Source organism: Psammomys obesus, unplaced genomic scaffold (genome assembly GCF_907164565.1).
Source record: "Psammomys obesus unplaced genomic scaffold, mPsaObe1.curated_primary_1811, whole genome shotgun sequence".
Lineage (NCBI taxonomy): Eukaryota > Metazoa > Chordata > Mammalia > Rodentia > Muridae > Psammomys > Psammomys obesus.
The window spans coordinates 26,756,685-26,782,148 of NW_026587216.1; the positions used below are offsets into that span (position 1 = coordinate 26,756,685).

Below are 25,464 nucleotides of genomic sequence, written 5' to 3' on the forward strand. Positions count from 1 at the left end.
AAACCAAACCAAACCAAACCAAACCAAACCAAACCAAACCAAACCAACCAACCAATGAGTTTCATAAGAAAACCTGCAGTTTTGCTCTTGTTTGGTGAAGAGTGGCTGTATTAGGACTATGAATGAATGTTCATTTTCCCTCAGGCATCTGCTCAGGTTGCCTTTGCATGAGGAGTTTCACAATATACTATATATGTGATATATCTCCTGTCCCTAAGACACGTACTCTTTGTACTCCATGTAAATCACATTGTGTGTGTTGCTGAGGGTTAAACCCAGGTTTCATACAGACCATACAAGTGCTCTGCCGCTGAGCTGTACCCTCAGTTCTCTTTCTCCTATTGGCACAATATATTTATACTTGTGTATATCTGTGGGGGCAAAGTGACATTATGAGTCTTTGATACAATGTAGAATTGTTAAATCAAAATAATGAACTTAACCATCATTTCAGAATCATACCTGCTTTATGGGAAGGACACAGATTTATTCTTGACAGTTTTGAAATGTACAACCCATTTACTAGCTACATCCATCATTACTGTGCAGTTCTCCAAGAACAACCAACCCATCATTCTTCCCTCCATGGGATGTGGTACTCTTCCCTATCACCGACCTTTCCCTCCATCCTTGGCCTTCGTAGCCACTGTTCACTCTGTGTCCTGTGTTCGGTTGTTTCTGATTCCTTATGTCAGAAAGCAAGACCATGTAGTTTTTTTGTTTGTTTGTTTGTTTTGGTTGGCTTGCTTCACTTAGAACAGTTCACCCCAGGTTCCATCTGTGTTGCCACAAACAGCAGTCTGATTTTTAAGGCAGCATGTGTCTTGCTGTTTTTAATCCACTATCATTTAATTTGATTCTATAACCCAGCTTTGTGACTAGTGTTGCAGTGCCTGTGAATACAGATACAGCTTTTAAAAATGTTTATTGAATGCATGTGAGTGCTTTGTCTGCATGCATCTCTGTGGGTCTTGTGCTTCCCTGGTGCTGGCGGAGGCCAGAAGAGGGTGTCCTTTGACTGGAGTTACAGGTGGTTATGAGCCATTCTGTGGGTGCTGGGAACTGAACAGGGGTTCTTTAGAAGAGCAGCCAGTGCTCCTAACCAGCGGACCATATCTTTTGACAAGTTGATTTCAGGTGTTTTCTCGATGACCTGAAAAGCAAACCCGAGCGCTGCTTTTCAAAACTTGGAGAACTACAGGTGCTGCAGGAGTGTGGGTTGAAAGGTGTGTAGCTTCTTGGACTTGGGGTAAGTGGTTTGCTGGGGTACACCTAGGCCTTGGTAAAAATGTTTGCCTTTAAAAGAGCTCATTAAACAACCCCTAGTCCTTGTAAGCCAGGTTCAGTCTAACAACTTTCTTTTTAACCCTAGGTCCTTTGATTTGCAGAAGACACAGGCTCTTAGGGTCATAGTTGGCTGAGAGTAGGCACGTCCTTGAAGCCATGTGTGCAGGCGCTGTCATGCAATTGGGTGACTCTCCGTGGCAGGGTGCACATGCTACCTAGCGCGAGTGCTTTCTTAGGGTCTTTCAACAAGTCACAGTTCTGCACCTCGTTGGGTTTGTGCAGCATAATATTCCACGCCAGTGGCGCAGTTTCAGCGGTCAGGCCGGGGCCCAGACGGTCCCAGGTCTACACATTTCCCTTGCAGCCTTGGCTAACTGGAGGCCCTCCCAGCTGCCAGCTGCGGCCTGGTTGAACTGGGCTCTGGTTGAGGCTTGTGGCAGGATCGCGGTCTCACCCGGGAGTGTTGTTGCAACAGCACTTCTCATGCAGATGTCTCGCTTTCCCTTGGCCTCTTATGGTTTGGTTTTAGATTATTTGTCTTGTGGTTTGGGTTTGTGAGTGTGTGCTCCGGGCTTTCTCTTCCTTTATTCCTTCCCCCACTCATGACATGACATGAGAGAAGGGAGTAATCCCGAGGTGGCTTTGTGCTGGTTTACACTGTTGAGTTCTGTAGGACACTTCCTTTTCACTCTCTCCTATAGAGACCTGAGCTAATGAGGTGTGTGGAACCGTTAGTTGGCCTTCCTTCCCAGCAGCTCCGTTGTTGCTATTTGGCATTCAGTGCAACTGATCACAATGTTACTAGGTGAGTGTGGACACTGAAGGATGTGCTCCAGTGGCGCCATCCTTGCACAGCCACGTTCGGGGCTTACTGTGCTTTCCCTCACCTAAGAGATCTCCTTTTACCTGGGGCGCAACCTTTGTTTTCCATGAGAGGTGTTGGGTGCCAGAATGATGAGCAGATAGAGGGTGAGTCAAACATGGAAGAGGTGGGCCAAGTCGTATGCCACTGCTTTTATCTCAGGGGTGTCTGTTAGAACGGAAAGTTTGGGTCGTCACACCTTTTCAGTTGAAATTTCCAGAAGATGTGGCTTATCCCTACTTCAAGTGAGCTTATTGCTAAGTTGCTGTTTGCACCTAAGTTCATGTACAGCGTCTGTAGCGCGCTCAACCTGCATACTTTGGTCACTTCTACACTCCATACGTCAAGGTGCAAATCTCAGGAAGGCTCAGGTTCTCAAGGTGACTGCAGTCAGTGCACGGCACTGTCTTTCAGGAAGGTGCTGGCCTTTGACCCCTAGGAGAAGGCCAGTAGGAAAAGGCTCTGCTCTTGGAAGTGAAAGGAGGGTGAGATGATTACATGCTTCAGGCTGCTTGCTGCTCCTGCAGAGGAGGTCAGACCTGCCTACAACTCTTCTGACAGGCCATCATGCTTGAAGGTGGTGTGGGGCGGGCGCGCACACGCTCGCACACACATAAACCCACCCACCCACCCACCCACACACACACACACACACATATACACACACACACACAACAGACACATACACACACACAGTAGCTTTTTTTAAAGCTGAAAAGCATACCATTTATTTCACTGCTGAGAAAGGTAGCATTTTTTTCACCCTTTGTTTTTTTAAGACCAGGTTTCTCTTTGTGGCCCAGGCTATTTGAGAACCCCATCTAGCCTTGAAATTAGGGATCTACCTGTCTCTGCCTCTCTATTGCTGGGGATAAAAGGTGTGAACCACCAGGCCCAGCTAAAGGTAGCTTAAAAAGACAAAAACAAACAAACAAAAAACAAAACAAAACAAACCATTTTAATGATTTTTTTTAAAGCAGCTCAGCTATTGATGAAAAACAGTTTCAGACTTATTAAATATTTTGACATCTTTTTAAACTTAAATTTTGTGTTTTGTAGTGAATGCTGTTGTGTGTCCTGTTTAAAGAGTGTTCCGGAAGGCCTCGGGTCACTTTTCCTTGAAATGAGCTAATAGTGAAGAAGCTTCTCAACAGTCTGCAGAGTGCAGTTTAATCTCAGGTTATTTCTCTGTTGTGCCTGTTGTGATTTCATGGATTTTGGGTAGTTTCATCATTTTAGTGTGATTTTTCAAAGATGCCTCAGTTACCTACTGTCTCAAGTAGCTCTGGATTTGTGTTATTACTTGCAGAGTGGTGACTTTACAGAATTTTCCTTCATGTCAGGACATGGGCTAACTGTAGCTGGTCACATGTGCTGTCCTCTGTGGTGTCTTTCCTGGAGTCTTTTTGTGGGTTGCTGTGTATTTGTGGAAAACAGTGTTGCTATTGAAACGCGCTTTGTATTTTCAAATGTTTGTGGTCTATTGGCAGAATCATCTTCTCAATTCTAAATATGTATGATGGGGGAAGGTGTTAAGTGTTCAAGGGCTATGTTCTAGAATGTCTTAAGAATCTTCTAGCCAGGACAGACTGCTACTGTTTTTCTTTAAACATTTTTGTATTTTTAGAAATAAATGCGTACCTGTTTTTGCTATAGCCCCTTCAAAAGCAGAAATTTGTTTGTATATTATATAAACATTCATATGTCTATATACTATTATATGTAATGGTGATGAGAAGGTTTGAGACTAGAACCCACTATCTCTATTCTCCACATAGCTCTGTCAGCCTCCCAAGGCACTACATTACCAAGTGACAAGCCACGCCTCTGCCCTGAACTGGTAAAGATGCTGTTCCTGAAAACAGCTTGGGTTTCTAAGTTGCTTTCCACTATCAAAGCCTTTGAAGTATTTTGGGATTTGCCAACCGCTATAGCACTATTAGTTGGAAGTGTGTTTGGTTGGTTTGTCCTGGAGCTCACAGTTGTCTGAAGGAAGGGTTAGAAATGTCTGGTTTCTTTGGGAATTATGTTATAATTTAGATTAGTTCATTAGCCTTGGCCTTGGAGTTTTCTCTTTTATACTTAAGGCAAACCCGACATTTGTCAGGAATCCTGGGCTCAGTTCGGTGGCTGAGCCTATGCTTAAGCCTCACTTGGGAGTGCTGGCTCCAGGTGCAGACACAGAGCATCCTGCAAGCGTACGCTGGCCTTTGGTTTAACTTCCCTGATGACATTTCCTCTGTTGTCTTCTGTGCTGATATGTGTTAATTGTGCACACTTCTTATGAACCAAGGGCCCGCAGGTTCCTCAGCATCAGGTCTAGATTTTAATTCAGCAACACAAGCTATTCCATTCAACCACCATTCCTGTCAGCACCTGTGCCCTTGCAATCTTGAGAGGAATTTCAGGGTCTTATTTGTGATTGCTCTTGACCTTGAAGTATAACACTGGTTATCAGCCTTTCAGGTAAGCAAGAAACATGCAGTGATAAAGGTGAAAACTGCAGAGTTGGGTTAAAGGTGAAAATTGTAAAGTTACATGCTTTTTAATCTAGAAATGTATGTTTTTAGGAAGTAAATAAAAACCAATTGTTTGGGTATTTATTTACTTGGGGGTTAGAGGTGGAAGGTGTCTCAGTATGTAGCCCAGTCTGGCCTTGAACACAGAGATCACCTGCCTCTACCTCCCAAATGTCGGAATCAAAGGTGTGCATCACCACATCCAACCATTTTGATTTGTTATTTAGGAAGTAAACATATTTTTAAAATGTGCAAAATGTTTTCCAGGATGCTTAGGAAAAGGGTTCTAGAATGACAGTTGATATTTTCAGAAACTCTAAATATATGTCAAGCAAAAAAATTCTAAAATCCCAGCAGAGGCAGGCAGATCTGAGTTCAAGGCCAGCCTGTTCTACAAAGTGAGTTCCAGGACAGCCAAGGCTGTTACAACAAAAACTAACAACAAAACACCAACAAAACAAACAAAAAAAGGCATAACATTGCAACTTAAAGAAACAGTATATCCATTAAAAATGACGTGTTGTTAGTAGGGCTATAGAATTTATTTTGTAGCTCCTGTTTGTTTACAAATGACTTTTTTTGAGACAGGGTTTCTCTTGTGTAGCCTTGGCTGTCCTGGACTTGCTCTGTATATAGCAGGCTAGCCTCCAGCTCACAGAGATCTGCCTGTGCCTGCCTCCCAAGTGCTAGGATTTTAAGCATGTGCCACCAAACCCAACCGCAAATGACGTTTTAAAGACATTTTCTGTGAACACTAAGCTAAGAGTCTAAAGACCTACATTCTAGACTTTTGTTGGCTCAGTGCTTCTTTTTCCAGTGTTTGAATTGGTACACAACAGTGTCTTCATTCATTCACCCCTTAATCCCACTTGCCCCCCAACCCCTTTCCCACGCGGTTCCATGAGTCTTGGGCTTTCCTGTCCTCTGAGTTGATAATACGTGTGCGCATGTCTGTCCTGTGGTTGGGTGGCTCCAGCCACATCCAGTGCAGCCTAGCACCTTCGTGGCATTTGCAGATCTGCAGACTGTAATGAAAAAATAAGAGAAAGGGCATCAGGTGTAGTGTAAGATGAGAGAAATAATTGTACCTTTTAATTAAACAAATGAAGTATGTGCTTTAAAGCTGTACTGTGCTGTTGAAAGGAATGTGTATCTGAGGACTGTGAGGCTCTTTTTGTTTTTAAAGCGATTCAGGGGTTTGAAGATCTTTGTGCTGGGTTTTTTTTTTTTGTCAGTGAGAAACTGAGGCCTACAGTGCTAAGTGTGGTGGCTCCTAGGGAAGAGAGGACCTCAAGTCTGCCATTGCAGACTCCTGAGGCATCTCTTCCAAATGGTAGTGCTGTTTAGGTTATTTCTTAACTTAGTTTTAATGTGTGTGCATATGTCCATATGCCCACATATACCATGACACACATATGGAAGTCAGGACAACTAGAGGACGTAAGTTCTAGCCTTCCACCACGTGGGTATCAGGGCCCAAACTCAGGTAATAAGGCTTGGTGCCTCACATTGTTAGTGGCTCCTGGCGGTCCTCTTTGTGGTTGAAGGTGATTGGTATCAAGGTTAGGTTATAGCTCAGAACTCAGTTTTGACTTTTACAGTATTGTGAACAAAGTACTAATAAGCTAATAGTTAACACTGAGAAATTTCCTCTTGCATTATGTTTTAAAAAGGAAATTGACGTAGTATGAAGTATTGTGCTAACAGTGAAATTGTAACAGGGAGGCAAACCAGCCTGGGCAGCGTGGCAAGAGTCCGTCTCTTTGGGGTGGAGGCTGAGAAAAGGAAAAAGAAATAGGTGAGGGCTAGACATACTGTGATCTTTACCCTGGCGACTGTAATTACCTGATGACTGTTCTTTCCCAACATGGGAACAAGTGATTTTCTTATGTTTAAAAATACTTCGTAGGATATTGACTCTTATTTGCATTCCCTTTGGTACCATATGATATTTGAGGAGAGAAAGCTACAAATAGAAAAAAATTGTAAATAATTTTAGAACCTAGAAAATAGTATTATGAAAGGTTACATTGTCTGTGTTTTAATAAAAGTAGCGGTTGGAATTATTTTAGCCGCTGGAATAGTGTTTGTTTAAACTGCAGCACACCTAGACAGAAATAAATCCCACTAAAGCAGCAGCTCACTGCTCACCTTGTTTCCCCATCCCGGGTCCTGGAGGCACAGCTGCAGCCAAGCAAGGGAGTCTCTTAGCTGGTTTGTAATGTATCTTGAAAGGGTTTCTCAGTGAGGAAAAAGTAAAAAGGATTAGTTATGCATGCCTTGAATTTATAGTCTGAAATGAGAACCCAAACATATTACCATATAGTACAGTAAACTAAAGCATGGGTAATTCTGCAAACTATACGTGACTTTTTATGGAATTTTGATGCCATCGTCACTTCCTTATCATGGAAGGAACTCAGTCTCAGATACTGAGACTGGTCCATGTTTTGATTTGATCAAATTTGGTTGATTTCTTAATTATGCTCCTTGTAGATAGCTATTTTGTGAGGGAGAAAAAATTAAAATATATGGGGAGACATCATGAAACATACTTTGAATTTATGTTTTTTGTTTGTGAACTTAGCTTTTAACACCTGAGCCATCTCTCCAGCCCCAAATTTAAGTTTGTTTGTTTGTTTGTTTCTTTTTACTTTGTTTCTCTCTCTCTTTCTCTTTTTCTTCTTTTTTCCCCCGAGACAGTTTTTTTTTTTTTTTTTTTTTTTTTTCTTCTATGTAGACTTGGCTGTCCTGGACTCCCTTTGTAGAGCAGGCTGGCCTAGAACTCACAAAGCTCTGCCTGCCTCTGCCTCCCCTCGTGTTGGAATTACAGGTGTGCACCCAGCTAAATTTAAGTTTCTTAAAGTCAGGTATTCTGAAAAAATTTTGTGTGTGTGTCTGTCCCTCTGTGCATGTGTGTGACTCTGTGTGCGGTGTATGTGTGTGGCATGTACTGCAGAGGTCAGAGGGGTGTAGAATCTCCATAGTTGGTGTTATAGGTAGCTGTAAGCTGACTGATGTGGGTGCTAGGAATTGAACTCCGGTCCTCTTCAAAAAAACAGTATCCACTCTTTTTAATTTTTTTTAAATTTATTTAATTTTATTTTATGTGTGTTAGTGTGAAGGTGTCAGATTCCTTGGAATTGGTGGTACAGACAGTTGTGAGCTGCCATGTGGGTGCTGGGAATTGAACCCGGGTCCTTTGGAAGAGCAGACAGTGCTCTTAACCACTGAGCCATCTCTCCAGCCCCAGTATCCACTCTTAAATTGCTGAGCCACCTCTCCAACTCCAGTACTGAGGAGATTTCAGTCATCACAGAGGATCCAAGACTTGAAGTAGTTGGACCTCTTGAGTGTTTGATTTTATGATGGTGTCAAAGTGCTGTGATGTGCTGACCCATGTACTGATGACTGCTGCAAACTGACGTCAGACTTTGAGTTAGGGTCTTCTCCAGGCTGCTGCTAGGTGCTGTGGTTATTTTTGAGGTGTCGGGCAGGGCAGCCCATTGTAGACCCAAGTCAGCCGAGGGCAGAAGCAGAAGCAGAAGCAGCAGGCAGTGTATAGGCACTCCGGGGTGTGGGAGGTCACCTGTGGGGTTGGTTTGTCTGGATCTAGCTGCATTGTAAAGTGATGAATACCTGAATATCTGCAGAGCTTGCCACTGTAAAGAAATGACACATCAATCAATAACAAGTGACAGACCTTCAGTCATTGCGGGCCTTTCTTGTGTTTGATACCATTCTGGTTGGCTTATCTCTGATCTTGAATTTTTTATTTTTTATTTTTTATTTTTTATTTTGGCTTTAAAGGCCCTCCCCCCCCCACCTCACCCCCCAATGCCTCACTGCCTTGGACATCCTCTACAGAGTGCTGCCAGGAGCCCTAAGTAGCTCAGAACACTGAGACCAAGACCACAGGGGTCTGAGGCAGAAGCGTGAGGCTCACAAGTCTGGGCACCATTTTGTTACTGTTGTCCCTAGCCATTCACCAAGGCTGTCCCGTTTTATGGGAGGGCAGTTAATCTCTTGTCTCCAGGGGAGAAGATGCCAAGGTAGTTGCCATCTTCAGTCTTTCCCATTCTGTGCAGGGAGCATGTTCTTCCTGTATCGCTTGACCTTGCCTGAGACCTTACCATTATGTATGTTGTTGCCGTGTACTCAGGAGTTCAGGCATCTTTTGTCACACTGATTTATTTTTCTTTGGATATAACACATGGGATTGGTGTGACATGGATGAGCCCAGAGGACATTATGTTATGTTGAGTAAGTTAGACACAGAAGGACAAATACCATATGTTCTCACTTATGTGTGAAAATTTAAAACTTGATCTCATAGACCTGGAGAATGGAGTAGTGGTTCCTGGAAGGCACAGCTAGTGTGTACAGCGGATGGGAAGAATAAATTGTACCTTCCTATAGCACAGTGGGATTGCTGTGGTTGGTCATTCCTGTGAAAGATCCTGGCTGTTCCCATTACAAATAATAAATGTTTGAGAGGTTGGATTTGCCGGTGGTCCTGTTCGCAGGACATGCCTATTGCGTGCATGTACTGAGTTGTTAAGAGTGTTCTAGATCGCTGTGTAATTAAAACATGTCAGGTCAAGCAGCTCCCATGACTGTATACTTCAGATGCTAGACCAGGCATTTCCAGATCTTTCCAGTCTCATTCATACTTTGTATTTTTAGATATCTCGTCCATTAATTCTTGATTCCAAGGCTTCATGCCCTTTTGCAAGCATTATACTAACCCAGGTTGGAAAGACTGGGTAGCAGTTGGTTAAGAAATGATGTTCAGACCAAAGATTTTAGGATTCATAACAACTTGATTAGTTAGGGTGAGTAGAAAAATATGTCATCCATAGGAAAGCGTGAACATCTGGAGTCCCCAAACCCCAAACTCAAAAGGGATGGGAGAAGAAGGTAAGGCATGGTCATTCTTTTAACCACTGCCCTCCCTTCATATCTCTCTCTGTCTCTCTCTCTGTGTATTATATTGAAATGATTGTCTTAATGTGTCAATAACATCATTTTACAGAAATGCCTTTGGTAGACTATCCCTGTCCTGTTTGGACAGATCACTATGTTTGAATGCTACTTTTGGTACATTTCCTTTGCCACCTCATTGTGTAAAGATGTTCTGTCATATGTCATGGGCAGTTTTGAAGTGTCCCACAAGTTTGTCTACCTTAAATTCAAGAATATAAAAGTATGGGTAAAGGACTCATTTATTTGTACTAATTAGGGACTAAGAAATAAAAAAACAAACTAAGGGAAGGTGAATGCCTGAAGTGAGCTTAGAATTTGAGATTGTCTACATGATTGATACTAAGTTAGTAAAACCTGTGTTCAGGGCCTTTATCTGAGGAGCTGGTTGGGTGTCCATGTGGCATGTTGTAGTTATGGGAGACAAACCTGAGCCTTGTGCTTAGGTTTCAAAGTGCCTAAGAGCACCTGGCTGCCCTACTCAAAGATGGCTGATGCCTTAATCCTGCCCTACACAAGGATGGCTGATCCTTATACCTGCCTGTTCAAGGATGCCTGATCCCTTACCTCTGTCCTCAAATATCTCCCATGTAGATAGGAAGATAAAGCTTAGTTCAAGGTAATTATAGAGGTCATTTGCATGTTTAATTGGTTTAAATCTAATAAGCCCAAATCCTTATTTCCTGTTCACGTCCACATTTTCTCATCTAATTTATGTCTTTTGTCTCTTTGTGGAAACTGTTCTTATAAAGGAGCAGCACCTTCTGGTTCCCGAATCAAATAGTGGCTTCTTTAACTTTCTCAACTCGTGGAGTGGAATGATACGCATCATCTCCTGTGGTCCTCACCTGACTGTGCTGGCTCTCCCTCTGTCACTGCTTTGTTTGTATTTGTTTTCCAGTGTTGGGTGTTTCTCTGTGCTTCGCTCCAAGCTTATAACTCTCCTTTCTTTGTATTTTTTGCTCTGAAGATCTTAACCATTTCTGATTTATGTTTTTAGAGTAGACTCTGAATAGTATCTTTATTCATCTTCTAAATCTAAGCCCCGAACATTCAACATATATGTTACAACTTTAATTTATTTAATATTTATACCAATAAAGACATGGGAGGCTTAAATTGAGGAAAAACCTGCCAGCTCAGCGGTGTAACTTTGTTTTCTGAACTATATACAAAATATCTATTTACAATCCTGTTTCTACAACTAGACTACTAGTTCTTTAGAAATCTCTATCTGTGTCATTCTGTCTAGCTAGTCTACCTTTCTCTTGAGCTCCTCCAAACCTGAGAAGGCTCCTTAACTCCTAGAAATCTTAGGATTCTGTTTTACCTGTGTCCTGCCAGCTGCTTCTCTGTCACTCCTGCAAGCCCAAAGACAGGGTCTCTATCTCTTACCGAGAGCTCCTTGCAAAAAGGCTCTTCCAAGCCCCGCCAAAGAAAGAGAGCGTTGCTATCGAAGGTGCAGTTGCTTTAAAAGAAGTCTCTAGCTCTTACCTACACCTTTGGCAGGCTGAACCATGTCACTGGAATGGATGGAGAGCTCCAAGCCAAGTCATTAGGGCCCCGAGCCATCACGAGTAGTAGTGAAGTAGCCGAAGGCCACCCAGCTGACTTTGCCTTGGGTCATAGGGCAAAGACCACAAGACCTTTCCTGAGCAACTGACCTTCAAATAGGCAGGAGCTTTCCATTCTTTAGAATTCTTATCATTAGAGGCTTTCAGAGGCACACCCAAACTGCATCTCTTCATGGTCTACCCAATTGCATCAGACAAATTGCAGTATCTATTTAGACATTCATATTTTGCTAACAGCTATACATTTTCTATGTATAATAAACAAATACCCTGTAACAGTATGTGGTGAATTTTTGTTGTCAGTATTCGAGAATATCAAGCTTTTAAAGCGACATATCATGGTATGTATATGCTTGTGGTCCAGGCACCTCCGGAGGTTGAGACCACCCGAGGCAACTATCTCAAAAGGTGGTAGTATAGTCTATGTCTTTTTTTTTTTTTTTTTTTTTGCTTCTTCAGGAAAAATAAAATGCCCTCTGGTCGGTATTGCACCTGCACTTCATTCGTTTCCTTAACTTACTTTGCTTTTGCTAACTATTTATAATCATTTATTAACAAAGTATGGGGAGATACTGAATGTAGCTGCTCCTCACCTATGCCTTTAACTTGCTAGGCCTCGTTCCTCTAGCAGACTGTGCATAGAATAGACTCGGTCCTGCTGGCAGATGTGCTAAGTGTTGATCCTGGGAAGGTGCACAGCACATCTGTATTAGAACTACCTGTCTCTTGCTGCCTTCATACTACAACAGGAACGAAGAACATACCTACACAAATCTTTCACTCTTGAAAGAGAGCTCAGCATCTGAGAGCACTTCCTGCATTGCCATGAAGACTGGAGTTTGAATCCTAGGACCCCAGTGCTGGTGGCAGAAGATGGATGGGGCTGGCTGCCTGTCTAGCCGAGAAACAGGAGACTCAGGTTCGGGAGAGTAAGGCCGAGAGTGATAGAGGAAGAAAACTGGTGTCCTTCTGTGGCGGCTTTGCACATACTTACATGCATGTACACTACATACAAACCACGCGCACCTGCACAGCGATGCTGTTTATAAATAGTTGGGTCTTCTAAGACCCAGATGGTAATAGTGAGCAAGCACGTATCTTGCTTTTTCCTAGAGACCAAGTTAATGTAGAGCAGCTCTGCACTCCAGAGCACCTGCTGCTGATCAAAGGCCTGGAGTGCGGGCGCCAGCACCTCCGTCACTAGTCGCTCCAACTCCAAGGACTCCGGCGCCGCCTCTGTGCTCACCTGCACATACATGGCATGCACACACATCTTTTTGAACGCTCCCTTTAAGGATCCATTTTTATGTTGTCTGTGTGAGTTTTGGCCTCCATGTGTTTTTGTGTAGCGTGTGCACGTCAGGGATCTGTGGAGGTCAGAAGAGGGTGTCGTGTCCCCTGTAACTGTGGTCGTGGGCAGTTGTGAGCTGCCTTGCGTGTGCTGGCTCTCAGTTCTGGGCCATCACATCTCCAGCCCCACACAGAAGTTTTCAAAATGGTTTTTAAAATTTAAGTTATTTTTCTCATCAGTGAGTGGTAGGAGCTCTTCGTGTTTTCTAGACACAGTCCCTTTCCAGGTGGGTATTTAGCTCTTCGCATACCAAGTTTACGTCTTGTAAAGGTAACTTTACAAATATTTTCTTCCAGTTGGATTTGTGGGCTTGTTACCTAAAACTATTATGATGCAGAACTAATTTTAATGTCTAGTTTATGTTTCTTTTATGAACTGTACTTGTCACTTCTGAAAATATCGCTGATTCAGTGAATTGGTTATTTTAACTGTGTGTGCCTGAGTGGGTATATGTCTGTCTGTCTGTCTGCCTGTCTGCCTGTCTGTCTGCCTGCCTGTCTGGTGTTGGGGCTTGAACCTAGGCGCTCCGACATACTAGCCAGTGTGTTGTATCCTTGAGCTACATCGTGTCTCAGGGTGCAGTCTTCGAGGCTCGTGCCCACTTCTTTTCCAGCAGGGCTCGTGCCCACTTCTTTTCCAGCAGGGCTTTGTGCGCGATGACTGACATCTCTGCAGACGCACAGCCAGTGTGGAGAGGCGCTTCTGCAGAGATCGGCCTTTCCTTGTTCAGTTACTTTGACTTCTTTTGTTTAGTGTGAACCAACAGAGAATTCAGTTCCTGGACTTAGTTTTGCCCCGTTGCTTAACTTACACGGATACCCCACCGGTCTGCTGATTACTGTGCTGATTGCTGATTACTGAGTCAGAAGTAGCTCACTCAACTTGTAACTTTTGGAGTACTATTAAAGAGCTTTAGCATTCTCTGTTCTTGTTACTCAGGCGGGTTCAAGGGCAGATGTATGAGGACACACTAGGGAAAACTAGGTGTACTTGAGGTGGGTGGGCCCGAGCTTCTATGTCTTTGATTGAGTCATTTCTCACAGCCCCCACTGTGTTAAAGAATCATAGTTATAATGCTGCTGTGTGTTAGGTGCTTTACACAATTGTCTCTTTGCTTCTTTCAAGATTCCATAAAGAGAGTGTTGTTATTCTCATTTCATAATGAAGTGTGCAATGAATGTGTTCGGTTGTGATCCTGGCCTCATGGTAATCATAATATGGATAGCAGTAGTCCTTGTTTGGCCAGTCAGTACCTGATACCTATTCTGTGTAGGGAGTCTAACCCTGGGCTCTTTCACCCGTCCTTCCATTCCTTTGTGGACCTTCTTAGGTAGCACCCGGATGTGTCATGAACACAAATTACAGCCCCTTTGCCCTTCTTGCCAGCCTCCCATCTTCTGTGACTCTGCACAGGCCAGTTGCCTTCCTTCCTCCTTTCTTTGACCAGCACCCTCACGGGGAACTTGACGACTAGGCAGACTGAGGGAGAAGTGAGATGATTACTAATTATAGAAATTTATGCCATGTACTGCTACTTTAAATGATTCTTCAAAGTAGTGTGTAAACTTAAAAGTTAGTTTGTAACTCTGTGTTTATATTTTATTTTTCTGTTTAGAACTCACACTAAGAAATCTTATACCATGGATATCTAGAAACGTGTTGGTGTCCTATGCATCTTTTTTTTTTTTTTTTTTATGGGAGTGAATTGCTACTTACCTTAATAAAGCTTACTGAATAGGACAGAGCAAGCAGGCCGTGCCCTACCAGCTCGTGAGCCTTAGCTCATGGTTGTTGCGTGTATGGTGCCGTCGGGCTGGTGTCAGGGGTGTGCGTGGGCTCGTGTGGTGAGTAGTCTAAAGTCTTCCCCTGTCTTGCTGAAAGGACCAAGGGCCCTCCGTAGCAGTTCATTGCTCAGTGGCACTGACTGCCACTTGAGCAGAACCCATTCATTTTACTGTGATAACTTATTTGCATATGCCTTTTTTTTGTTGTTGTTGTTATTTTCATTCAGTTATTTCTGATACCCATATGGCATTTTATTACATATGATTTCAGGACTCCGTCCTGGTGAAAACCAAAATTCATGTTTGTCAATTTCTTTCCTCTAGTCACCTTATAGACATCATGAAGTCAAATGTTTCCAGTGTCCTAGAAAAAAAGAATAATTTGAATATTAATTTGGTATTAGCTGCTTCATCTTCTTTTTTCTCTTCTTAAAAAAAAAAGCTTTAAAGGAATTAACACTGTTTTAAGTTTGTAACGAATCTAAAGTGAAAAGTTATAGATTGCTATCACATGAAGTAAATGAAACCTTCAAGGCCAGTTGTAAAAACATTCCTTGAAGCTAAGTCTGACAGCATTAATGTTCTTCCAAAAGACTGCAATTTCAGTACTGTTACCAGTAACAAGCACTCAGTTGTTTTTTTTTTTTTTTTTTTTTTTCAGGCATCCATAAAATATACAATTAATCTAGAATAGCATGAGTCTAGAGAAAGTAGCAGAAGCATGCATTTCCTGTCTTCTGCTTCTCCATGTGCATCTGGTAATACACTTGTGTGGCAAGGAGGCAGGATCAAAGCAAAGGCTGCTGCCAGTTTACACTTGAGGCCTTTGTTCTCAGGGGACCCTGAGGACCCGTGAGGAGCCACCTGGTTAGTGTGCACCTCTCCCCTGGCTTGTGCATTTCCTGCTAGCACACTATTGTGGCTGTCACACACAGTATACTCCACTCTGATAGATTTCTCTGTTGTTTCTGTGCTTTTAATGTTACTTCATAGATTTTTGTTTGACTTCAGTAATTTTAAGCCTTTCGGTTCTGTATTGGCAAACTGTGAGCATGGGACATTAGGTCACTCTGTGTAATTTATTGCTTTACTTAGAATACATGCAGCATGTTACAGTGTGCGGGCCCTGTGCTGGCTCTAGGACTGCAGAGCAGCCATGGGCAGCGGAGGCCACCTCCGCGGTGATCATCTTCCCTGCTGCCGAGGGCTGGCCGTCTTGAAGATGCCCTGTTTCACAGTGAAATGTCCCCTGTACATTTCGTGCTGTTCTGTGCAAGCAGACGTGGTGCATAGTCGTTCTGCCTCCGGGCTTCCTGTGCAGTTCAGCATCGGACCGTCACTAACGAAGGCTACTTGTGTTTGGGAACGATGACCACGTATTAGCCATGTAGCCATTGCAAAGTTTTATGTACTCTGAGGAGTCCAGCCCAATTCTGCATCTTCACTAATGTTTGTTGTTTTGTTCACATTACAGATTTCTCTTGGATTTGGCTTCACATTAAAGACCTTCTGCACTGTGTACAGGCACAGGTGAGCTGATGCTTCAATCTTTTTTGTTGCAATATGTTGACTGTTACTGAGGTTAAATATTTTAATTATCAAGTATTTTGGAAACGTAATAAGTGAATTAAAGGAATGTAAATAAAAACAGAATAAAAATTACCTGTTTTCCTGCATGCTTTTGTTACGACAATTCTTTATGAACTTGTTGAAATGATGCTTGAAGGCAAAACACTAAGTGTGTTGATTGGTGGTCACTATTTCTGTTTGGGAAGAGGCCGGAGTGTGCCCTCTGGACAAGCTGATGAGTTAATTCATGAAATTTTAACCTGAGAGCCTGGACAATGTTTTCATTTATGTTTTTCACTCATTATTAAGCTGGTGTGATGTAGAAGAAAAGAAAAACTATTCTAGATTTTGGTAGCAAATCTCATTCTTGGTAGATAGCTACTGTGAAGTATGTACTTGCCTTTTTTGGCCACTGATTCTCATCACACATCCATATTGTATGTTGATGATATTTATTAACACTTGATACACCCTTCTTCATTTGTAACATCTCTTACGAGAATATAAGCCAGCATTGGGATTGTTTCTGTCCAAAGACATCCTAGTCCTTGGAACATTGACTGCCTTATAGTTAACAGAATAAAGGCTGTTAAGTGATTGAGTATGAACATCTGAAATGCACTCAGAGTCTAAGAACCACACCTCTGTAAGCACAACATAGAAATAATCTGCACAGAGTGTGTAAGACGCTTAAATGTTACACACAGTTAGCATGTTGGACATGCTCGTTCAGAGATGGCTGATCAGGGTTCGCAGGGTATGGCCTCTGATGCCCGCTTGCTTTGTCAGTGCTCTGGTTCTTAGGGCAAAGTACACAGACCTTGAAAGTGTTGTGTTGTCGTTATTGTTGTTTTTTAATCATCATAGCATCTTGGGATGTTTTGTGATACCAAATTATCAAGTTAAACCTTTTCTGCTATCCATCACTGGATTTACAATACTTCATTTTCTGTTCCCAGCTTGGGAAGTCTGTTCATTTCCTGTTCATTTTCCTTGTGTATTAATGTTGGCATTGGTTTTCTGTGTGGCTGTCGATGTACTGGTTTAAGTTGGTGCCCAGTTCCTCATGCTTGTGGCACTTTTAAGTGTCTGAGACATGAGCTGATTTTGTTGGGTTCTTGTTTCTTGGTTTTCTTTAAATTGTTGTTGCATGTACTTGTTTATTGTGTGGGTGTACACTTGCTATAGTGGACATTTATGGAGCTCAGAGGATAGCCTGCAGGAGTTGGGTTTTTTTTTTTTTTCTTCTAACACCATGAGCAGGACACAAACTCTGCTCATCAGGATAAGCAGCAAACCCTTTAGCTTCTGAGCCTCCTTGAAGACCTTTGCTTTGCTTTTGCTTTCTTTTCATGAGTATTTGCCTGGGTTATTATTTTTCCTCTTATGACCTTTCGCTTTTATTTAAATAAAATATTAGCTGTTGCACCTATTCTTGATTCACATGCACTTACAGGTTCAGTTTGTAGGGGCTGCATTGAGTGGTCATCAACTCTGGAGCGCTCTCTAGAACGCCAGCAGCTACAACTATTTTCTAATTATGTCTGGATAGCAGATAAGGGAGCTCCCAGAGGTTAAGGGACTTTTCCAAAGACCTATCAAGTAAGACCTTCCGAAGACAGTGATCCTAACCAGTAGCTCCATTTCTGCTTAAACAGCCCCGATGGCACTCATATTTGTGGTAATAAAGTGTAATACACGAAAAATTCTTATTTGAGGACTTCAAAATTAATTTGAAAAATCAGACATTATTTTCCTTATGTTTTATTAATGAAGCCTAACTTTGACCGTCTAACCTTCATTTCAAACTGAAGCAGGATGGCTTACTTGAAAACTAATGACTGCATCAGTGCTAAAAGCGCTACTCTGCAGCTTCTGTTTCAGACTTACTTGGGATTTAGGGACACGGGACACAGCCATGCAGTCTTTTTTCCTTTGTAAACACGCTGTGTTAGGAATTGGCACTCTTTCTCCCTTAGAGCGTTTAGGTTATAGGTAGCATCTGTGCTTCGATGCATAACTTGCAAACCATCTGGGGGTGGTAGCATATGCCTGTGAACCTCAGCAGCCTGCGAGGTGAAGGGTCGGGCCATGTGGGGGCGGGTGAATGGGGATATAAGGCGTGGGGAGATAGAAGCAGGGGAAGGAGGATCTGGAGTTCAAACCCATCTTTAGCTGTACAGTGAGTTTAAGGCTGTCCTTAGTGCTTTGTTGTAAAAAAAAAAAAAAATCTCAAGCACACAAAGCAAAAGAAATCCACATGCCCTCATAGTAGCTGGATGTGTAGCTCAGTGATAATTCTATGTCTATGTAATATAATGTTTACATAATTTTTTTGTATGAAATATAATGACTACAAAATTGTTTAGAACTTTTGACTTACACCAAAACAAATGGCTGCCTGCCTTTCAAGACTGAGAGAAATGAAAGGTGAGTGGAAGAACTCATCTGTGCCCTCGTGAGTTGCAGTTGTCTCCAAACACTCGCTGACAAGTGTACAGGTCAGAACTCTGAAGGACCACCTGTATGTGCAGATAGTCATTTTTCATGTTCGTCAGCACACTATTTAAGTCCCGTCTTCTGGTTTTGATGTCTGTGTGCATTCAGTCTCCAGTGGTGGTGAATCTGCCTCACTTCTTGGCTTGGAGGACAAAATAGGCATTAGTTTTCTTGAAGCCTAAGTCCTTACAATTAAAAACCACGAGATACAGTGGTTGCATTTCAACAGAGGGTTGAGGGCGTGAGGTTTAATGAAACAAGTGAACATACAAGTACACGTTTGCTCTACCCTCTGCACTGGCACCTCCCCAGGCACAGACAAGCCTCGTCTGCTTAGTGCTCTGGAGTGGCTCTCCAAATTACTGGCCCGCATGCGTCTACTCTGAACCAGAATTACCTTGGGAATGAACTGGATGTCTTGGAATGATGAAAATTTAAGAGCTAAAGGATTTCTCAGTTTATTTTTAAGTGACTGAAATGCCCATTGAAGGCTGCCAGTGTGGTTGCAGAAAACTGGTTTGGAAATTGCAGAGCTCCTCCACAAGGGATGGGATAAAGCACTTCCAGGGCCCCGAGCTTCAGGGCCAAGCTGTGAGACCTGGCTCAGAAAGTAACTCTTCTGGTTGAAACCTCACTTAGTGTGATGGCATTTGTTTCTCGATAACGTCTTTGAAAAACTTAATTTTAAGTTTTCACTTAAAATTTTTACTGGAAACAGACTTGGCTTTTTTTTCCTGCCATACTCTGCTTTATCACAAAAACAGATTATTTAAATTGTGCTACAGAAAGTCAAATGTTGTCTCATGATGTCTGAATAATAAATGGATGATTTCCTCTTCAGGACCATGATATCTTAGATCTTTAGGGAAGTTTTACTTAATTAGTTAGAACGTGAGTTGGTATGATGTTTAGGTAGGGCATACTTAGACAAATAGCTCCGCCCTGCTTAGCTCATCTTCAGGGCTGCATAGCTCATTATAAAAAGGTACTGTGGGTTTTATTTGTATAATATTCTGAACAAAATGTCTTGAAGGCAACTTGGTCTAATATACTGTTAATTTTGGAAAACAGAATTAGTTGTATTTTCTTAAACTTTCTGAAGAGAGTATCTGTGAGTATAAATGAGAATTTCAGATCTGAATGTAGGGGATGGAGAATTCTCTAGTTTGGATTTAAAAGATAAAACTTTTTAACGAGGTCAGTGTTCTCAGTCTAGCCCCACAATCTGCATCTTTAAAGGCAGCTGAAATAGCTTACTTTGAAGTGGAGCTCAAACTCGCAAGTTAGGTAAAACTACAGTACCTCTTCGCTCTGGAAAGTCCAGCTCACGTTGGATTTATATAGGTGACGGGTTTATTTACAAGTTGGTGTTTTTTTGTGCTGGTTGATCTGAGGAGGATAGTTATAAGTGTGTGCAGGTAAAGGGTTGTTCACTACTCATGTATAGAGAGAATTTGTCCACCTTACAGCAGAGGTGTGTGTGCTGCTGAACACAAAACGAAATTAAGCGTATCTAAGCGTATTGGACTTGGCACGGCAGAAGATACATTTCACAGGAATGCTGATTTTGAATCCCCTCTTCCTTAATGAGATTTGTGTTAAGACACTGACTGAGAATGGACAGATTAGCACAAAGATGGGCATCTTGCTGCAGCAAAATCTGGTTATGTTTCATTGTATTGCCGCCGTTAGGATATTTTCCTCAAAGGCCAGCATGGGCCGTACTTCAGTCTAGAGAAGTGACTTTCAGCCTAAGTATTCCGAGTGGACTTTCACCTCACAGGACAGGCACTACCCCCCCCCCCCAATGTGTCCCCGTCCCTCCCCCCGCCCAATTGGGAAGGGATGACATACCTCATAGCATATGCTCACTGGTGAGGTGAAGTGATTAATTTCTCCTGCTGTGGTCTAAGGGCTGGAGTCCAGGGCCTCTTAAACATGCTAGGCCCATGCTGCTGAGCCACACCCTTGTGCTTCTGGTGTTGACACAATCATTTGGAAATCGTGACAGGCTAGTTTAAGTTTTTTGTTTTGTTTTGTTTTTGTTTTTGTTTTGCTTTCTTCTGCCTTGTTCTCTTCCCCATCTCCACATCAGTTAGAAAAACAAACTAGCTTCATTTTCATCATTAAATTAAATTCATGTGATAGCACGATACTCCATTCTTTCTTGCCATTCCTTTTCCCTAAGGCAGCCATTCCTTCACCCTCATACATTCCCAGACACGTTTTTTTTGTTTTGTTTTTTTGTTTTTGTTTTGTTTTTTTTTTTTTTTTGTATAGTGCTAGTCTAAGTGCAGTGGAAAGTAGAAGGCATGATTACCAAAAATTATCTGAAAGCAGAGTGGCATTAGTGAAAGTTTACCTACACTTTCTCCCCTCCTTTCCTCTCTCCCCTCCTCTCTCCCTTACTTCCCTCCCCGTTTTCTTTTCTTTCTTTTTCTGTCATAGCTATCTGTGTGGGCACAGGTGCTCATACAGGCTCATACAGGTGTCTCTGTTTATATATGTGTGTGTGTGTATGTGTGTGTGTGTGTACAGGTGCTCGTGCAGGTGTATACTCATAATTGTAAAGGTTATCCTTGGGCATCGTCTCTAGTTGCTGTTCCCTGTGGGTGGGGGGGCATGCATAGAGGACAGAGGTTGATACCTGGTGGCTTCCACTGTGCCTTTCCACTTTGATTTGATACAAGGGTTTCCTCTGAGGTAGAGCTCACTGATTGGTTAGGCTTTCAGTCTAGCAAGATCTGGAGGTTCTCTAGCCCCCACTCTTCATTCCTGTGCCGGGACTGCAGATGTATACAGCTAAACTCACCCTTCCCATGGGGTCCAGCTATCCAAACCTGAGTCTACACAATGTGCTACAGGCATGTTACCCTGAGCTCATGTAAAATAAATAAATATTTAAAGTGGAAGAAAGAAAGCATTTCTTCAGAAGAATTTTCACAAGACTGGGTGGATCTTTACACTACTTTTCCGTGTGATTCTTTGGCATTAGATAGAACTACTTCCACTTCAATTTCTGCTGCTTTCTTAAGACCCTCTCTTCTGAGGAAACCAAAGGAGTTATTGATTTAAAGTTAGATTTGTGGCTAGACGAATTTGGCTTCGTGAGTGTCTTAGCATACAATAGTAGACTGCACCTTATAACCTAGGCAGAGCTGGGTGCTCTTAGGTGCTTCAGGTGAGTCACCTAATGGGGCACTACTTCAAAATATATATAAAGCCTTATAAATATTTCTCATTTAACAATCCAATTACTAATGCTTAAACTTGGGCACTGAGATATGTATAATCCAAGACAGGTTCTAGGATTTTTTGAGACAAGGTCTCACAGGACTGGCCTCGAACTCACAGAAACCTGCCTGTCTGCCTCCCAAGGCCTGGATTAAAGTTGTGTGTCACCATGTCCGTGCAGGTTCTAGCTGTAAAAAAGAAATATCTTTAGAAAATAGGACATGGGAGATAATGGTGTCTTCTTTATAATGTGTTTGTAACAGCTTCCAAAGACCAGTTCATTACTGTGTTAACCATAATGCGCGTTGAGTAGGCTTTCTTCCTACGGTCTGGTTTCCTTGCTGCTTATTTAAAAGCAAAATAAAAACTGTTTTGTTGGACCACAGTGGCTTTCCTTTGTCCCTGAGCCATATGACTGCTCATCAGAAGCCCAGAGTCTTTGACCTTACCTCTGGATCTTTTGTGTTTCAGGAGTGAGTGGGTGTGTTTAGGGCATGTACATATGTATGACATATATATGTCATTATTGTAATTTCATGTCTTTGGCACATGATATTTGTGGTTTGGGTTCCTTTTTAATTTAGTCATTGCTTTGACAGACATCTCTGTTGATAAAGTCTCTTGTTTTCTCCAGGGTTCCTAGGACTGACGGTGAGAACAACATAGGTGTGTTTCCATAGCCCTGTGAGGTTTCCCGAGGTACTTAAAGTGTTCACAGATGTTTTGAAGCATCTGTGCTTCAAAATATCTGACAGATACAGGCTGCATAGAACGACAGAGAGAAGAGAGAAAACAAACATTTACTGTTACTTTTGGCAGACTCTGCTCTTGGCTGTCCCATGTACTTAAACTGGGTAATTCTTCCTGTCAGAGTGTGAAGTAGATTTGGATTCTCTCTGAATCCTCTTTGAAGGAGAGGCAGAACAACTTGATTTTGAAAAGGCTCCTGCTTTGCATCCTGGGGGTAGCTTAGCTGGTGAGGTAGCAGAAGTGTGTGCTGTGCAGCTTGTCTTCTTCAGTTTGATCTTGTAACGATCACAGAGATGTGTTACACTGCGAGTGAGAGAATGCCTCTGGAGGTTGTGACAAGGCTTAAGAGAAAGAGTGTAACTCCTTCCGTATGATTATATACAGCAGTGTGTCCCTGAAGATCTCCCCTCTTGGTTATTTGTGGAACAGTATTAGTATTACAGCTTCCCATACGCGTGCATTGCTTTAGGTCTTTATTTCCTTGAATATAAATGTATTTTAGCTAAAATGGCATTACTGTATTATAAAAGATGAATAATCACGAGAGCTCCAAGAGTAGCATAGAAGTACAAATTAACCCTTTTATTCTAAGGTTACCTACCCGTGTATTGGCTTATGTTTGATAAATTTGTCAGAACGGGCAGCACTGTACTGTCCGTGCAGCGACACGAACAGAAGCCACATGGTAACTTCATGCGCTAGTCAGGGAGTAGCCTGTGCACACTGAAGGAGGCAGGTAGTGTCCTCAGACATTTCCTCTCAGAAGCCCAGGGGCTCTCTATTGTGATGGTATGTGTTTGGTTGGTTTTTCATTTTGCTTTTGAGATGGGAGCTTCCTGCGAATCTCTGGCTGTCCTGGAACTTGATATGTAAACCATACTGGACCATTCTTGGAGATCTGCCTGCCTCTGCTTCCTCAACTCTGAGATTCATTGGCCCATAAGAAGCCAGTGACCACATTTTAAAATAAGAAAAAAAGTATCTGGCATGTTAAATGACGGTCCAGTGATGTATCCAAGTTCACTAGCTACTTAGAGGCTGAACTTGGACAATTCCTATGAGATGGCTTAGCAGATGGGTGCTTCCTATTCAGGCCCCATGAGCAGGGCAAACTCTGGAACACATGTAAAGGCAGATGGAGAGAGCTAGCTCTCCACAGAAACTCTCTTTCTCTCTCTTCCACACCAAAGTACATTTCAAATATTCGAGCTGGCTTTGTATATACCCATCCTCTCCGTCAGTGAGGGTTTGCAGGCCCGTTAAACTGTGGCTGTTTGAGAAGCTGAAGGCCCATTTTAAAATCAGAAACTATACCCCTCAGTCATTAATTAGTATAGGAAGAAACAATTCAAGTGATGTTTCACAGAGAATGCTTTCAGTGGGATTTGTTCTCATATCCTCTATTAACTTGGTTATTTTGTTTCCAGAGATTGAGAAAAGACTACCAGTCCAACTTTTTTTTTTCATGTTCTGCTTGCAAACAGCTTCAGGACTAGGGAGTGATGTAAGAAATACCTTAGTTGGTAGACTGCTTGCCTAGCATGTACAAGCCCCAAGTTTGGTTTCTTCAACAATCCATAAACTGAATCTGGTGGCATAGCCTTTAATCCCAATTACTCAGGAAATGGAGGCAGGAAGATTAAGAGTTCAGGATCATCCTCCGCCTAAAAGCGAGTTCACAGCCAGTCTAGCTACATGAGACCCAGTCTCAAAATAAAATACATTTTTACTTGGTAAGAAATACTGTAAATTAGAATTCATATAATCAGAAATCTGCACAGGGCTCTTGCACAGAGAAAGAAATCTTCAAATCAAAAAAGATTTCTTAACTGTTACATTCTTAGGGCTGGTGAGATAGCTTAGCTGGTAAAGGCTCTTGCTGCAGTCTAATAACCTGAGCTCAGGCCTCCACTTCCGGAACCTACTTAGGAGTAGAGAACCCATTCCTGCAGGTTGTCCTGCGTCCTCTATGAACCCTTCCTGTCCGCCTGCCTGCCTACCTGTCTGTCTGCCTCCTGCCTTCCTGCCTGCCTGTCTGCCTGTCTGTCTGCCGCCTGCCTGACTACCTTCCTTCCCGCCTGCCTGTCTGTCTGTCTGCCCGCCTTCCTGCCTGCCTACCTGCCTGTGTAACAGACTTGGCTTTTATACTGGATAAAACAATTCGGCCCTCCTGGCCTGTGGGGTTTCGTGAGTTGTTACGGACAGTGCAGAGTGGTTGCTGAGGAGCGCTGTGGTATAACCGCAGTATTCCTCACAGGCACAGAGGGACTGCCATCACTCTCCACCTGAGTTTCCTGATTACACCTGCCATTTCTGTTCCTCTTTAAAAAAAAAAAAAATTCCAAGCAGATTTCATAGTGAAGCTGTAATTTTATCAAGGCTGTCAGGTGTTCTTCTGGTGTCTCAATTCATGCTGTTTCTGAAGTCACAGAATCTAACTTTACAATTTAGACTCCGAATCTTTATGTTGTGATAGATGGTAGTTAAAATTCTCATGTCTTTTTATACAGTCCAAATACTTTTATAAATTAGAGTGTAAGGTTTATTAATAAATTGTAAGTGAGATGACACTGGTTGAGGAGGCACATTGGCCGGGCAGGATGCTGACAAGGTTTCTGCAGATGGGAGCTGCTGGGAGAGACTTCCTATGCTAGGCAGCGGGCTCAGGCCCTGTCACATGGGAAGAGGGTGGAGTCCACTTTGGTTGAACACCAGTTGTGCCGCAACCTCCAGGCCCCATGGTTTGTTTACGCTATCCTTCCTAGTCATATCCCACTCCCCTGTTCACCCAGGCGTCCGCTCTCAGTCCTGACGCTGTGAGCTTGTTGTGTTGAGCGAATTCATAAAAAGTGTTTAGACCAGCATGTAGATCATTACTTAACATCAGATTTTATCTTCCCCTTTCATCTCACCCAACCCTCCCTTCCTCTCCCTCTTCTTCCTCCCATCCTCAATTTCAGTTTCTCACCTCAATTCTCTTTTTTAGATTATCTGCCTGCCTATCTATCTATCTATCTATCTATCTATCTATCTATCTATCTATCTATCTATC

The 25,464-nt window shown here is 42.6% G+C and overlaps 1 protein-coding gene across 4 annotated transcripts in view; it reads left to right on the plus strand.

The window, feature by feature from the left end:
* Positions 1–25,464, plus strand: part of Ncoa2 (nuclear receptor coactivator 2) — a 230,404-nt gene that overhangs the window by 53,249 nt on the left and 151,691 nt on the right. For all 4 annotated transcript variants that reach the window (XM_055603145.1, XM_055603146.1, XM_055603147.1 and 1 more), the window contains exon 2: positions 15,835–15,890. The gene's annotated coding sequence lies outside the window, so the exon portion shown is untranslated. The remainder of the gene's footprint in view (positions 1–15,834; positions 15,891–25,464) is intronic.